The sequence below is a fragment of the Salvelinus namaycush genome, chromosome 27 (assembly GCF_016432855.1).
Source record: "Salvelinus namaycush isolate Seneca chromosome 27, SaNama_1.0, whole genome shotgun sequence".
NCBI lineage: Eukaryota > Metazoa > Chordata > Actinopteri > Salmoniformes > Salmonidae > Salvelinus > Salvelinus namaycush.
In genome coordinates, this window is record NC_052333.1 from 31658031 (window position 1) to 31671109 (window position 13079).

Here is a 13079-nt window from a genome sequence, read left to right on the forward strand (position 1 = left end):
TAGAGGAAGAGAAAGCTTCTCCACATGACTGAATGATCACTTTTATCACAATGCTTCACGTTTCAGTGAAGATAATTAACCAAAGAACAGTTTTCTGTCTTCAACTCATCTTCAAAGAGCAAAGACAGAGGAAAGTGTAGGATTATCTGCCAGTGTCTTTGGATACATAACGGTGATTACTGGTACATATGCTGCACATACTAACCTGGTTAAACCATGCTGAATGTTGCAGTCAGTCTGGTTTAACTACCCCCTGGGCACACACTGGTTGAATCAACGTTGTTTCCACACCATTTGGACGGAATTACGTTGAACCAACATGGAATAGACGTCGAATTGACGTCTGCGTGCAGCGGGTAGTCTATAGGTAGCATAAGCGGTGAATACATAAGCAGTGCTAAAAATGCAACACATGACTGCACAGCCCGCTATGCCAGTGAATGGAACGACCTCACCACCACAGAGCAGCGTGCTGCAAATTACAGGTGAGGCTCCTCCACTGACGACAGTGTGGCTTTACCCACTCAACCATTTCACCGGTGAGAAGGAAGAAAAAAGAAAAACCTGCACGAGGGAAAGAGGAGGAGAGCAGGAGAGCAGGAGAGGAGGAAAGGAGGAGAGCGACTGTGGTGCCGAAACCAATGACCTCATCACTGATCTGAGATGCAGCACTGCACATTCACGAATGTCACAATGGATTTTTCTCACTCATGATGACTCACCAGTTACAAATATTTGATATGGTAAGAAGCAGCACCCGTTCTATCTCCCTCGCGTGAACATAGTCTACCCAGACCTTCAGAAATCCGTTGAATAAACATTGTCAACTCAAGAAGACAGTGACCGAGGGTAAAGGGAGGACTGTGTACGTGTCAAGATTCCCTCACAAGATTCCCTCAAGGCAACCACCGATGATTGGATAGAGGAGGAGGTGGCAAGGAGGTGAAACAGTTAGCATCTGTTGTGCTCGGTAGTTGTGTACTTGAGTCTGCAAGGTCAAACAGAATGTGAAGACGAGGAACGCCGTCGAATTTGAATGGGAGCTGAGAAGAGGCTTCTTTATAAACAGTGTTGACTGTGAGTGCTAGACATGGCAGCCAGAGAGAGGGAAAACACCAGTCTCAAACAGATACTATGACAATTTGTAGTAAAATCTCCTTCACACTACTGAGCAACCGAACTAAGCCAAACCAACCTACAGTGCATTCGGAAAGTATTCAGATGCCTTGACCTTTTCCAAATGTTGTTACATTACAGCCTTATCCTAATGGATAAAAATACTGCATAATGACAGAACAAAAACAGGTTTTTATACATTTTCAAAACTGAAATATCACATTTACATAAGTATTCAGACCTTTTACTCAGTACTTTGTTGAAGCACCTTTGGCAGCGAATACAGCCTCGAGTCTTCCTGGGTATGACGCTACAAGCTTGGCACACCTGTATTTGGGGAGTTTCTTCCATTCTTCTCTGCAGATCCTCTCAAGCTCTGCCAGGTTGGATGGGGAGCGTCACTGCACAGCTATTTTCAGGTCTCTCCAGAGATGTTCGATCAGGTTCAAGTCTGTGCTCTGGCTGGACCACTCAAGGACATTCAGAGACTTGTTTTCCGCACACTCCTGCGTTGTCTTGGCTGTGTGCTTAGGGTCATTGTTACTGTTGGAAGGTGAACATTCACCCCAATCTGAGGTCCTGAGTGCTCTGGAGCAGGGTTTCATCAAGGATCTCTCTGTACTTTGCTCTGTTCATCTTTCCCTTGATCCTGACTAGTCTCCCAGTCCCTGCCGCTGAAAAAAATCCCCACAGCATGATGCTGCTACCAGCATGCTTCACCTTAGGGATGGTGCCAGGTTTCCTCCAGATGTGACGCTTGACATTCAGGCCAAAGAGTTCAATCTTGGTTTCATCATAGCAGAGAATCTTGTCTCTCATGGTCTGAGAGTCCTTTAGGTGGCTTTTGGCAAACTCCTAGCGGGCTGTCATGTGCCTTTTACTGAGGAGTGGCTTCCGCCACACTACCATAAAGGCCTGATTGGTGGAGTGCCGCAAGGTTCTCCCATCTCCACAGAGGAACTCTAGAGCTCTGTCAGAGTAACCATCGGGCCCTTCTCCATGAATTGCTCAGTTTGGCCGGGCAGACAGCTCTAGGACGAGTCTTGGGGATTCCAAACTTCTTCCATTTGAGAACGATGGAGGCCACTGTGTTCTTGGGGACCTTCAATGCTGCAGAAATGTTTTGGTACCCTTCCCCAGATCAGTGCCTCGACACAATCCTGCCTCGGAACTCTACGGACAATTCCTTCGACCTCAAGGCTTGATTTTTGCTCTGACATGCATTGTCAACTGTGGGACTTATATAGACAGGTGTGTGCCTTTCCAAATCATGTCCAATCAATTGAATTTACCACAGGTGGACTCCAATCAAGTTGTAGAAACATCTCAAGGATGATCAATGGAAACAGGATGCACCTGAGCTCAATTTCGAGTCTCATAGCAAAGGGTCTGAATACTTATGTAAATAAGGTTTTTCTGTTTTTTATTTTCAATAAATTTGCAAAAAAATCTAAGAACTGGTTTTCACTTTGTCATAATGGGGTATTGTGTGTAGATTTATGAGGAAAAACATTCATTTAAGATATTTTAGAATATGGCTATAACGTAACAAAATGTGGAAAAAGACAAGGGTCTGAATACTTATGGAATGCACTGTATACACAGTTGTTGGAACCGTTCTGAAAAGGGCAACGTAAAAAATTAAATATCCAAGCCTGCACAGTTTGGTTGGGTTCGGCACGATGTGTGGAAAGGGTAATTGATACCATCTGGCCTTACGGATGGACAAAAGTAAGAGTAAGAGGCATGGATCGTGGACCGGGTCAATCCCTCATGGATCATTCATTATGGGCTCTCACATTTTGAAGCGGGGAAAGAGATGAGAAAGAACAATTCCCTTGATTCTTCATTCCCTTGAAACACTCTGGGCTTCAGTAACATGAAGAGACCTATGTTTCTCTAAGATGGGGCATTGGGGTGGATGAGATTCCCTTTGTAGTTAAAGCCTACAGAATAAACCACAATTCCCATGCTGCACCCTCAGCTAGGCTCCATTACGGCTGGGCAATTTGGACATTCATCTATATTGCAATGAATTGCCTGAATTGATGTGATAATGACAAATAGAATGATAAGTTTATAACATGAATTTGCACCACAGTTTTTTTATTATCCTTTAAACTACTGCTACTAGTTTGATGGTTGGTCAAATCAATTGTCCCATTAAAAATGACCAATATTAGCAAACGTATTTCATGTTAAAATGTCTCTTGTATAGGCTACTTATCGTATTGATCAGCAAAAAGCATGCGATAAGTGATCGGTATGGTCGGTGTCGATTATTTTTAGTCTATCGTCCCAGCTCTAGGCTCCACCACTTTGTGTTGGGACTGGGAGAGCTTAGGTTTCTGGGAGGAAATGTACGGAATGCCACTTGAATGGGGGGGATGAATAGTGAATGGTGGTTTATGTTATAGCATGAAGGGGGGAGGGAATCCATGAAGGGATAAATAAAAGAAGGGATCAGTAGAGGGAGAGTTTGGAGAGAGAGAGAGAAATAGAGAGAAGCTTCAAAGGAAAAATGTTTGAGGTCAGTGAGAGTGTGGATCTGTCCACTAGTATGGTGCTGAAATAACAGAATAATAGAAAGCTTAAAACTAAGAGAGAGAGAGAGAGAGAGAGAGAGATAGCAAGAGAGAGAGAGAGAGAGAGAGAGAGAGAGAGAGGCTGGCTAAGGGGGAATATGTTTGAGGTCATGGTTAGAGTGTGGAGCTGTCCATGAGTGAGGTGCTGAAATACCAGAAAACTAGATAGCGTAAAACCAAGGACACTATTAGCCTATAGTCTCATGTATGGGTCCGAGCACACTACTGTAATGGGTCAGCTCTTTTTTGTAGCTTAAATAACAAACGTCACACTTAATTAATTAGATAGGTTTATTCATTAAGGTAGTAATGTTGGGTTATTAGCATACAGGTGATAAGTATGTAATAATATTAATATTTTTGAATAATTGAGACCTTCCACCAGTGAGGAATGGAGTCTGGGAATAGGCACTTTACTTGAGGTATTGTGCCCTGCATCATGCAGCATATAGGGCTGTCACAAGAGTAGCATTATCCATTATCTTAACATGTCATGATGGGACATTAGCAGCGAATCCAATGTCAGCCTGCATGAAAACATTGGTGTCGAAAATGTCCCCACGTGTCATGACAATGTAATTCAATGTAACTCGTAATTCTAATGAGCGTGTTATGACATACATGTAGGTACAGTCCAATGGGACTAGGCTTCTCTCAACGAAATGTAGCAGATCCAGCGACTTTCAAGGACACACAGCCGTTTATGGAATCCAATACGGAGAAATACTTGGAACACTACGGAGAGTCACAGCGCTTCATTGTGCATTGTCTCCCTAGAACAGCATTGAATTAAACATCGTGGGACAGTGTGATGGAAAGAAGAAGGGATGGATGGATAAGGCAATCTGGACCGATCATGGGTCAAGTGGACAAAGACAACTGCTGAGTGGTACAGAAACTACAACTCCCAAGGCACCGGGACCAGCCCCACAGTTGATATTCCCAGCTAAGTGGCCAATGAAGGCTCAGGAAGTGTGTCGTTTTCTGTTGAGGCGGCAATATGTTCCACTGTCAGCAGGCTCGGCCAACTGGCATGAAGAACGCAGTATTTAAAGCAGGGACGGGAAAGTAGGTCTGACATCAGCTTCTTGAATGAGAAAAACCATGCACAGGAGAAAGTACATGAAAAGCGCAGTAACGTACAGAGTGCAGTACATTGTATGAATGTACAGAGTGTAGTACATTGGAATCCATGAATGATACAGAGATAATGAACATCAAATGTGCTCAATGGGGGAAGAAGATCAACTGTAGGGAGAGAGTGATGGAGAGGGGGGCGGGGAGGAGACATGTCTGGGTGGGGACATGTCTAGGGAAAGACCTTGGCCCCAAAAAATGTAGGAGCATCCAAGAGCTCTGACTGAACCTACACATGCCTGTACAAAGCCCACTATTCTTACAGTGACGGGCACCAACCACCATTCACAAATACATCCAGGATCTATAAACGGCCATGTCTGTTTTCTTTAGCGTTATATGCAGAGGCATTGAAAGCTATTAAAACTGACTGATAGAGACAGGGATAACCCATCCGAGCATTTAAACTGGACACCCAGAGCCACACTTTCCCCCCCCCCTCTCTTTCCTCCTGTCACCCCCCCCCCCCCCCCCCCCCCCCCCCCAATCAAAAACTCGACACACACACACACACACACACAATTTTAAACATGCACATGGACCCAGATACAGAACAACTAGGCTACTGCAGCACACATCATATACCATCACCTTCCCCTCAGGTTTCCCCAAGTAACAGGCGTTACTTTTAGTCTCCCATACCAACTACATACCAAAATTGTCGTGATTCCCATTCTCTTCACACATCCACACAGAGCTTTACCACACAATACAGTGCGCTGTTGCACTGCAATGAACAACGCTCACCAGTGGCAAAAGCGACACGGAAATTATTCTAATCATCAAGACATGTCATGGGAAGGAAATATTCATGAAGGTAACATTCTCAGAGCCCGCCACACGCACATCTTGCGGGGAGCGAGAGAGAGAGAGAGAGAGACCCAAGGCAGTATATTATAGAATGACAGACTGCTTTTTCAGAATTTCAAACCCAAATGTCAGTCGCATGCATTTCTTGTGTGTATTCAGCCAGACTAAATAGATGCAGCAAATGTTACAGACAGACTGACTGTAGCCCACAACACACTGACAGACGGACATCATCATGAAACGTGTGAACTGCTATAACCCAAAATGAAAACTATGATGATGTACGATGAGACATTTTTCAAGACGGTTTATGAAACGAATGGTCATTTGTATAGCGTAATGATGACATATAAGCAACAGGCACTACTCACTCTTTCCGACCGTCCAAATTAATGGTGCAGCCGTCGAAAGATCCGCGCGCTAGGGAGCCTTGACGGATTGTGCAATTTTCCTTTTACACCCCCCCCCCCCCCCCCCACCCTCTCTCTCTCCCTCCCTCCTTCTCTCACTCTCTCTCTTGTGTTTCCCCGTATCGCCCCCTCTCCTCTCTCTCTCTCTCTCTCTCTCTCTCCCTCTCTCTCTCTGACTCTCTCTCGTGTGTTTCCCCGTATCGCCCCTTGCTCCTCTCTCTCTCTTTTGCCACCCTCCTTTCACTCACTCTCTATTTCAGCACTGCGGAGAATAGGTTGAATGGGCTATACCGAGGAACGCGCAGAAGATGCGTTGAAGCGCGGGGGAAAGCGCCACACAGATCGAGGGACAGAAAGACCGCGGAGAGTTGCGAGCGAAGACGTGCTACTTTTGCAAGGAGACAGACAAAATCCTACGACACAGAAGCAGGCAGGGACACGCAGTTGGGTTGGCTATCGCACTCACGCAAGCACGAGCCCGCATGCAACAAGCAACACGTACACACACATTGCATTCAACGTGGTATGGAGAGGGTAATGAGGACAATGATTGTTCTACCAGGCTCGCGCAACAACACAGTGCTAATTGGAAACATTGCATTGGTTCATCCAATTAATGTAACATTTGAATTGAAACAGAGAAAGAACAGGGAAGCATATAGAAACTGCTCCTGAGTTAGAGTGAAAGGATGTTCAATACAAAATGTTTTTTTACGCAGAGGAGTGATCAGAGACAATATATGTATGGTTTTGAATCATATGTCAATACTATTTCATGCTCACAAATATACTGAAAAAAATATAGAAACGCAGGATGTAACAATTTCAATGATTTTACTGAGTTACAGTTCATATAAGGAAATCAGTCAATTGAAATAAATTAATTAGGCCCTAATCTATGGATTTCACATGACTGGGCAGGGGTGCAGCCATGGGTGGGCCTGTGAGGGTAAAGGCCCAGCCACTTGGGAGCCAGGCCCACCCACTGGGGAGCCAGGCCCAGCCAATCAGAATGAGTTTTTCCCCACAAATGGGCTTTTTTACAGACAGAAATACTCCTCAGGACCGCCCCTCCCGCTTTTCAGATGACCCTGCAGGTGAAGAAGCCACATGTGGAGGTCCTGGGCATGCGTGGTTACACGTGGTCTTTGGTTGTGAGGCCGGTTGGGAAGTACTGCAAAATTCTCTAAAACGACATTGGAGGCGGCTTATGGTAGAGAAATGCATTCTCAGGCAACAGCTCTGGTGGACATTCCTGCAGTCAACATGCCAATTGCACGCTCCCTCAAAACTTGAGTCATCTGTGGCGTTGTGTGACAAAACTGCACATTTTAGATTGGCCTTTTATTGTCCCCAGCACAAGGTGCACCTGTGTAATGATCATGCCATGCAGGTGCTTCTACACCTGCATTGCTTGCTGTTTGGGGTTTTAGGCTGGGTTTCTGTACAGCACTTTGAGATATCAGCTGATCTAAGAAGGGCTATATAAATAAATAAATACAAATAAAATCATCTTCTTGGTATGCCACACCTGTCAGGTGGATGGATGATCTTGGCGAAGGAGAAATGCAAACATAACAGGGATGCAAACAAATTCGTGTACAAAATTTGAGAGAAATAAGTTTGTTGTGTGCATGGAACGTTTCTGGGCTCTTTTATTTCAGCTCATGAAACATGGAACCAACACTTTACATGTTGCCTTTATATTTGTCTTCAGTGTATATTTGATGCATACTTAAAATGGCAAGTGAGTGAGCCGCGCTAGCTTGCAGTGTGAGCTGAAGTTGTATAAGGGAAGGGGAGGAGGGATTGGCAGTAGGAGCTCAGTTCAGGCTGCTGCTCCACCGCATGACGTACACCGCTCTGCTTCTATGCCTACAGCCAACTGCACAGCCGCACACACGCACGCCCACACACACACACTGGGTATACCAGACTTCGTGGTCATCCAGATGTATAAATCGCCATGGTGTGTGTGTGTGTGTGTGTTCATGCTTGCATGCGCCCATTCATGCCCGAGTAACCACAATAACCTTAACAGACTGATAGGAATGGCTGTGAGTCACAGAGGTGTGTGCTCAGCATTGGACTCTATCCCTTTCCAAACCACACACAACCACACACAGGACCGACTGTACCGCCTGTCCTGCATAATAGACTGAAAGGTCACAAAGTAGAACAGAGATTATTTTATTGATGGGAGAAAGTAGACCTTTCAACCCTATGGATGCTATCACCATAGCTGTCAATCATGGTCCGATCTGATGCTATTTGACATTTAGTAAAGTTTCCATTGAGTTGCATGAGAAATTAGCCCTTAGCTATTTCCAGGTTCTCTGTGGCTTATATTTAAGCAATGAGGCCAGGGGAGGTGTGGTATATGGCCAATGTACCACGGTTAAGGGCTGTTCTTATTGGCCATATACCACAAACCCCTGGGGTGCCGTATTGTTATTATAAACTGGTTACAAACGTAATTAGAACAGTAAAAATACATGTTTTGTCATACCTGTGGTATATGGTCTCATATACCACAGCTTTCAGCCAATCAGCATTCAGGGCTCGAACCACCCAGTTTATAATAATGGGTAACTCCCTGTTTGCTGTTCTTGAGTTTAACTGTTTACTGCTATGTATTAGAACAAGGGGATTGGGAACTGCAGAACTTGCCTGGTCACAGAACTGTTTGTGCTCTCATCTCAACTCCTAAGGTGACAATGACCAAAGGATTTGGCAAAACAGCACAAACAGATCTTGGACCAGGCTAGTAGAATCATCAAGCACTGGGGGAAAAAAGCAGAAAATCTGAGATGACAAAATAGGATTCAAAAACCAGAGAAAAACTCTATATGTTTCTGAATTAGACATGTTAAAAAGAAGCCTTCATTTGAATAGACTCCCCTTAAGAGAGGAGCATGTGGGCTATATTGACCCAAACACCCCAAGCCAGCTCATGGAACACCAACAACACTAAGAGGACAGGCATATTCTTTTAATCGCTCATCATCCCTCCCTCTTTCTTCCCCTTTGTATTTATTTTTGGTCTCCCCCCGTCTCCCCCCCTCCTCCTTTCTCTATTTTTTTCAGTCTATTTTTAGATGCATGCTAGGGAAATCCAATGCATGAATAGTGATATAAATAGCATGCTGTACATTGACCGCCACACATGAAATAAAAGGTAACACGATCATAACCATGTTATCATATGTCATAGCAACTGATATAACTTGTCATAACCTGTCATAATATGGTCATAACACTGTCATGACCCATATGTTTACACCTGTTGTGACATTGGTGTGTTCTTTTATGGCTGGTTATAACACATTCATAAGAGTGTCAAAACCCACATTCATTAAATGATTTTTTTCCCTGCCAAGAAGTTTCCATAAGTTTGAAAGTTTGCTTCTTAAGCCCTTTGCTGTTGTTGTAATGGATTCTTTACAGTCATGTAAAACATTATGACCATCCTGTGTCACTTAACTTGGACTAAGATAAAACGCTTTATGACACGTTCAAGTAGCATTATGACTCTCATAATCATATAAGCCAGATAGGCCTATCACGTGCATGCCTTTATGTCAGTCATCAGTCACAAAGAGGGTGTCTTGTTCTGCTCCTAAAATATGCTCCTGTTTTCATCCCAGTCATTGGGGCGGGTGCATGTCTGATCATTTAATATGGTCATGTTCAGAAAATGCTACAATAACATAAACGTACTGGTGACAAGTAGGCTATGGTGTAATGGAACGTTTTGCCTTGTGTGGTAGGTTTTGACACTCTTATGTAGGTGTCATAACCAGCCATAGGATAACTACCATGGTAGGTTTTGACACTCTTATGTAGGTGTCATAACCAGCCATAGGATAACTACCATGGTAGGTTTTGACACTCTTATGTAGGTGTCATAACCAGCCATAGAATAACTACCATGGTAGGTTTTGACACTCTTATGTAGGTGTCATAACCAGCCATAGAATAACTACCATGGTAGGTTTTGTGGGTTTTGACACTCTTATGTAGGTGTCATAACTATCCATAAATAACACAATATATGTCATGTCACAACAGGTCTAAAAATGTGTGTCATGACAGTGTTATGACCATATTATGACAAGCTATGTCAGCTGTTATGACATATTATGACATGGTTATGACCGCTGGGTGTCAAGTAAGGTGTTACCAAATAAACATGTAGGAAACATAGAAACCTGCTTAGAATTTCAGGTCAATGTTGATACTTGAACCTATGCCAATGAATATGTCCAGTATGGCATGATAAAGAAAACAGAGCTATAACAGGAGTGTTACAATGTAATTCTGCCTACGGCTATGTATATGAAGACGTGTTTTCCGTGTGTTTGTTTTGGGGGGGTGCGTCCTGTTGAAAATTCCCACTCTCCTTATAAAGATTGTCTTGAATATTTCCATTATCTTGTTGCTGTGACAACCATGACTTCAAAGAAATTCCTGTCAGAAGAAAAAGGTGGGGTGGGAGAGGGAGAGAAGGAGAGAGAAAAATGTGTTCAGCAAAAAAAATAGCGGAGGGGGTTTGACAGTGAGCTGTGAGTTCGTGATGGGGAGGGAGGTGGAGAGGAGAGGGAAGCAGTTGAGGTGCAGTCTACGGAGAGAAAGGGGGAGGGGGATGAGCGTGTCCAAACAAAGTGGTGGGAAATGTGGATGGGATACAAACACTGAAATTAACAAGCAGAGAGAGATATACATCAACAGTAATGTCTACACCGCAGCTACCTGTATGTACCCACAGAGAGGGAGAGAGATAGAGGGGGGCTTGGTGGGAGGGAGCGAGAGAGGTGAGGGAGAGAGGTAGGGCAGTTTCATTCTGACTTTTAGATCGAAATTTAGAAGGACAGGGAGAAGGAAGAAAGTGGTGGGGAGGGAGGGAGGGACGAGGAGGAAGGATTGGGTTACTGAAAAAAAGACAGGTTTTGCTGTTTCAACCATTACTAAACGGAGTGGTCAGCATCTTATGACTGCAGACTGAGGAAGAGGGGAGGACAGAGGAGGTGCGATAGAGAAAGAGTGGGAGCAGAAGAGAGAAAATAGGGAGGAGACCGGGTCAAATTGGAGGAGTGAGAGATGGAGGAATGCAGTAAAGGAATGAAGCTTGGAATAAGAGATGGGAAGAGGTAAGGGAGGATGAGGGGTTGAATGAGAGGAAGACCAGAATGATGAGGAGAACGAAAAGGTGGAACAGTGGCTGGTAAGGAAGAGAGAAGAAACGAAAGATTGGGAAAATGGAGGAGGGAATTAGGGAATCATTGGGGGGGGGGGGGGGGGGGTTGAGAAATTTGTCAAGGATTCAAAAGACGCATTAAGACTTGGCGCCATCTCTGTTGAAGTGTGCCTGAATAATTTCTTTAGGCTTTTAAAGCAATAACACACTGTATAAAATGAGGCAAATTCCACCAAATATCGCAGCACGAAAGCAATAACAGTGTTCATCCTCTTAATTTGGTCCCACTGTATAAGATAATGAACAAGTGTTGGTCCCATGTTTCACGAGCTGAAATAAAAGATTCCAGAAATGTTCCATATGCACAAAAAGCTTATTTTTCTCAAATTTTGTGAAGTTTTGAGGGAGCGTGCAATTGTCATACTGATTGGAGGAATGTTCACCAGAGCTGTTGCCAGATAATTTAATGTTAATTTCTCTACCATAAGCCACCTTCAACTGTCACGCTTTTCGTCGGGAGAAGGAGAAGGTGCAGCGTTGTAAGTGTTCATTATTTTAATTAAACAACTGAACACTGAACAAAACAACAAAAACGACAAACGAACAGTCCTGTAAGGTGAACACACAAAACAGAAAACAACCACCCACAAACACAGGTGGGAACAGGCTACCTAAGTATGGTTCTCAATCAGAGACAACGATAGACAGCTGCCTCTGATTGGGAACCATACTAGGCCAAACACATAGAAATACAAAATAAGGACAACATAGAACACCAGACATAGAATGACCAACCAAAATAGAGACATAAAAAGGATCTCTACGGTCAGGGCGTGACAGTACCCCCCCCCCCCCCCCCCCAAAGGTGCGGACTCCGGCCGCAAAACCTGAACCTATAGGGGAGGGTCTGGGTGGGCATTTCACCGCGGTGGCGGCCCTGGTGCGGGACGTGGGACAAGGACAACATAGAACACCAGACATAGAATGCCCACCCAAACTCACGCCCTGACCAACCAAAATAGAGACATAGAACTCTACGGTCAGGGCGTGACCGTCGTTTTAGAGAACGTTTTAGAGAACGTCGTTTTAGAGAGTTTGGCAATATGTCCAACCGGCCTCATGACCTCAGACCATGAGTATGGCGTTGTGTGGGCGAGAGGTTTGCTGATGTCAACGTTGTAAACAGAGTGCCCCATGGTGGCGATGGGGTTATGGTATGGGTATTCATAAGTTACGGACAATGAACACAATTGCATTTTATCGATGGCAATTTGAGTGCACAGAGATACCGTGACGAGATCCTGAGGCCCATTGTCGTGCCATTCATCCGCCGCCATCACCTCATGTTTCAGCATGATAATGCACAGCCTGTGTTGCAAGTATCTGTACACAAATCCTGGAAGTTGAAAATGTCCCCAGTTCTTCCATTGACCCATTGAGCATGTTTGGGTGCTCTGGATTGACTTGTACGACAGCGTGTTCCAATTCCCGCCAATATCCAGCAACTTCGCACAGCCATTGAAGAGGAGTGGTACAACATTCCACAGGCGACGATCAACAGCCTGACCAACTCTATGCAAAGGAGATGTGTTACGCTGCATGAGGCAAATGGTGGTCACACCAGATACTGACTGGTTTTCTCATCCACGCCCCTACCTTTTTTAAAAGATATCTGTGACCAACAGATGCGTATCTGTATTCCCAGTCATGTGAAATCCATAGATTAGGGACAAATAAATGTATTTCAATGGACTGATTTCCTTATATGAACTGTAACTCAGTAACATCTTTGAAATTGTTGCATGTTGTGTTTCTATTTTCGTT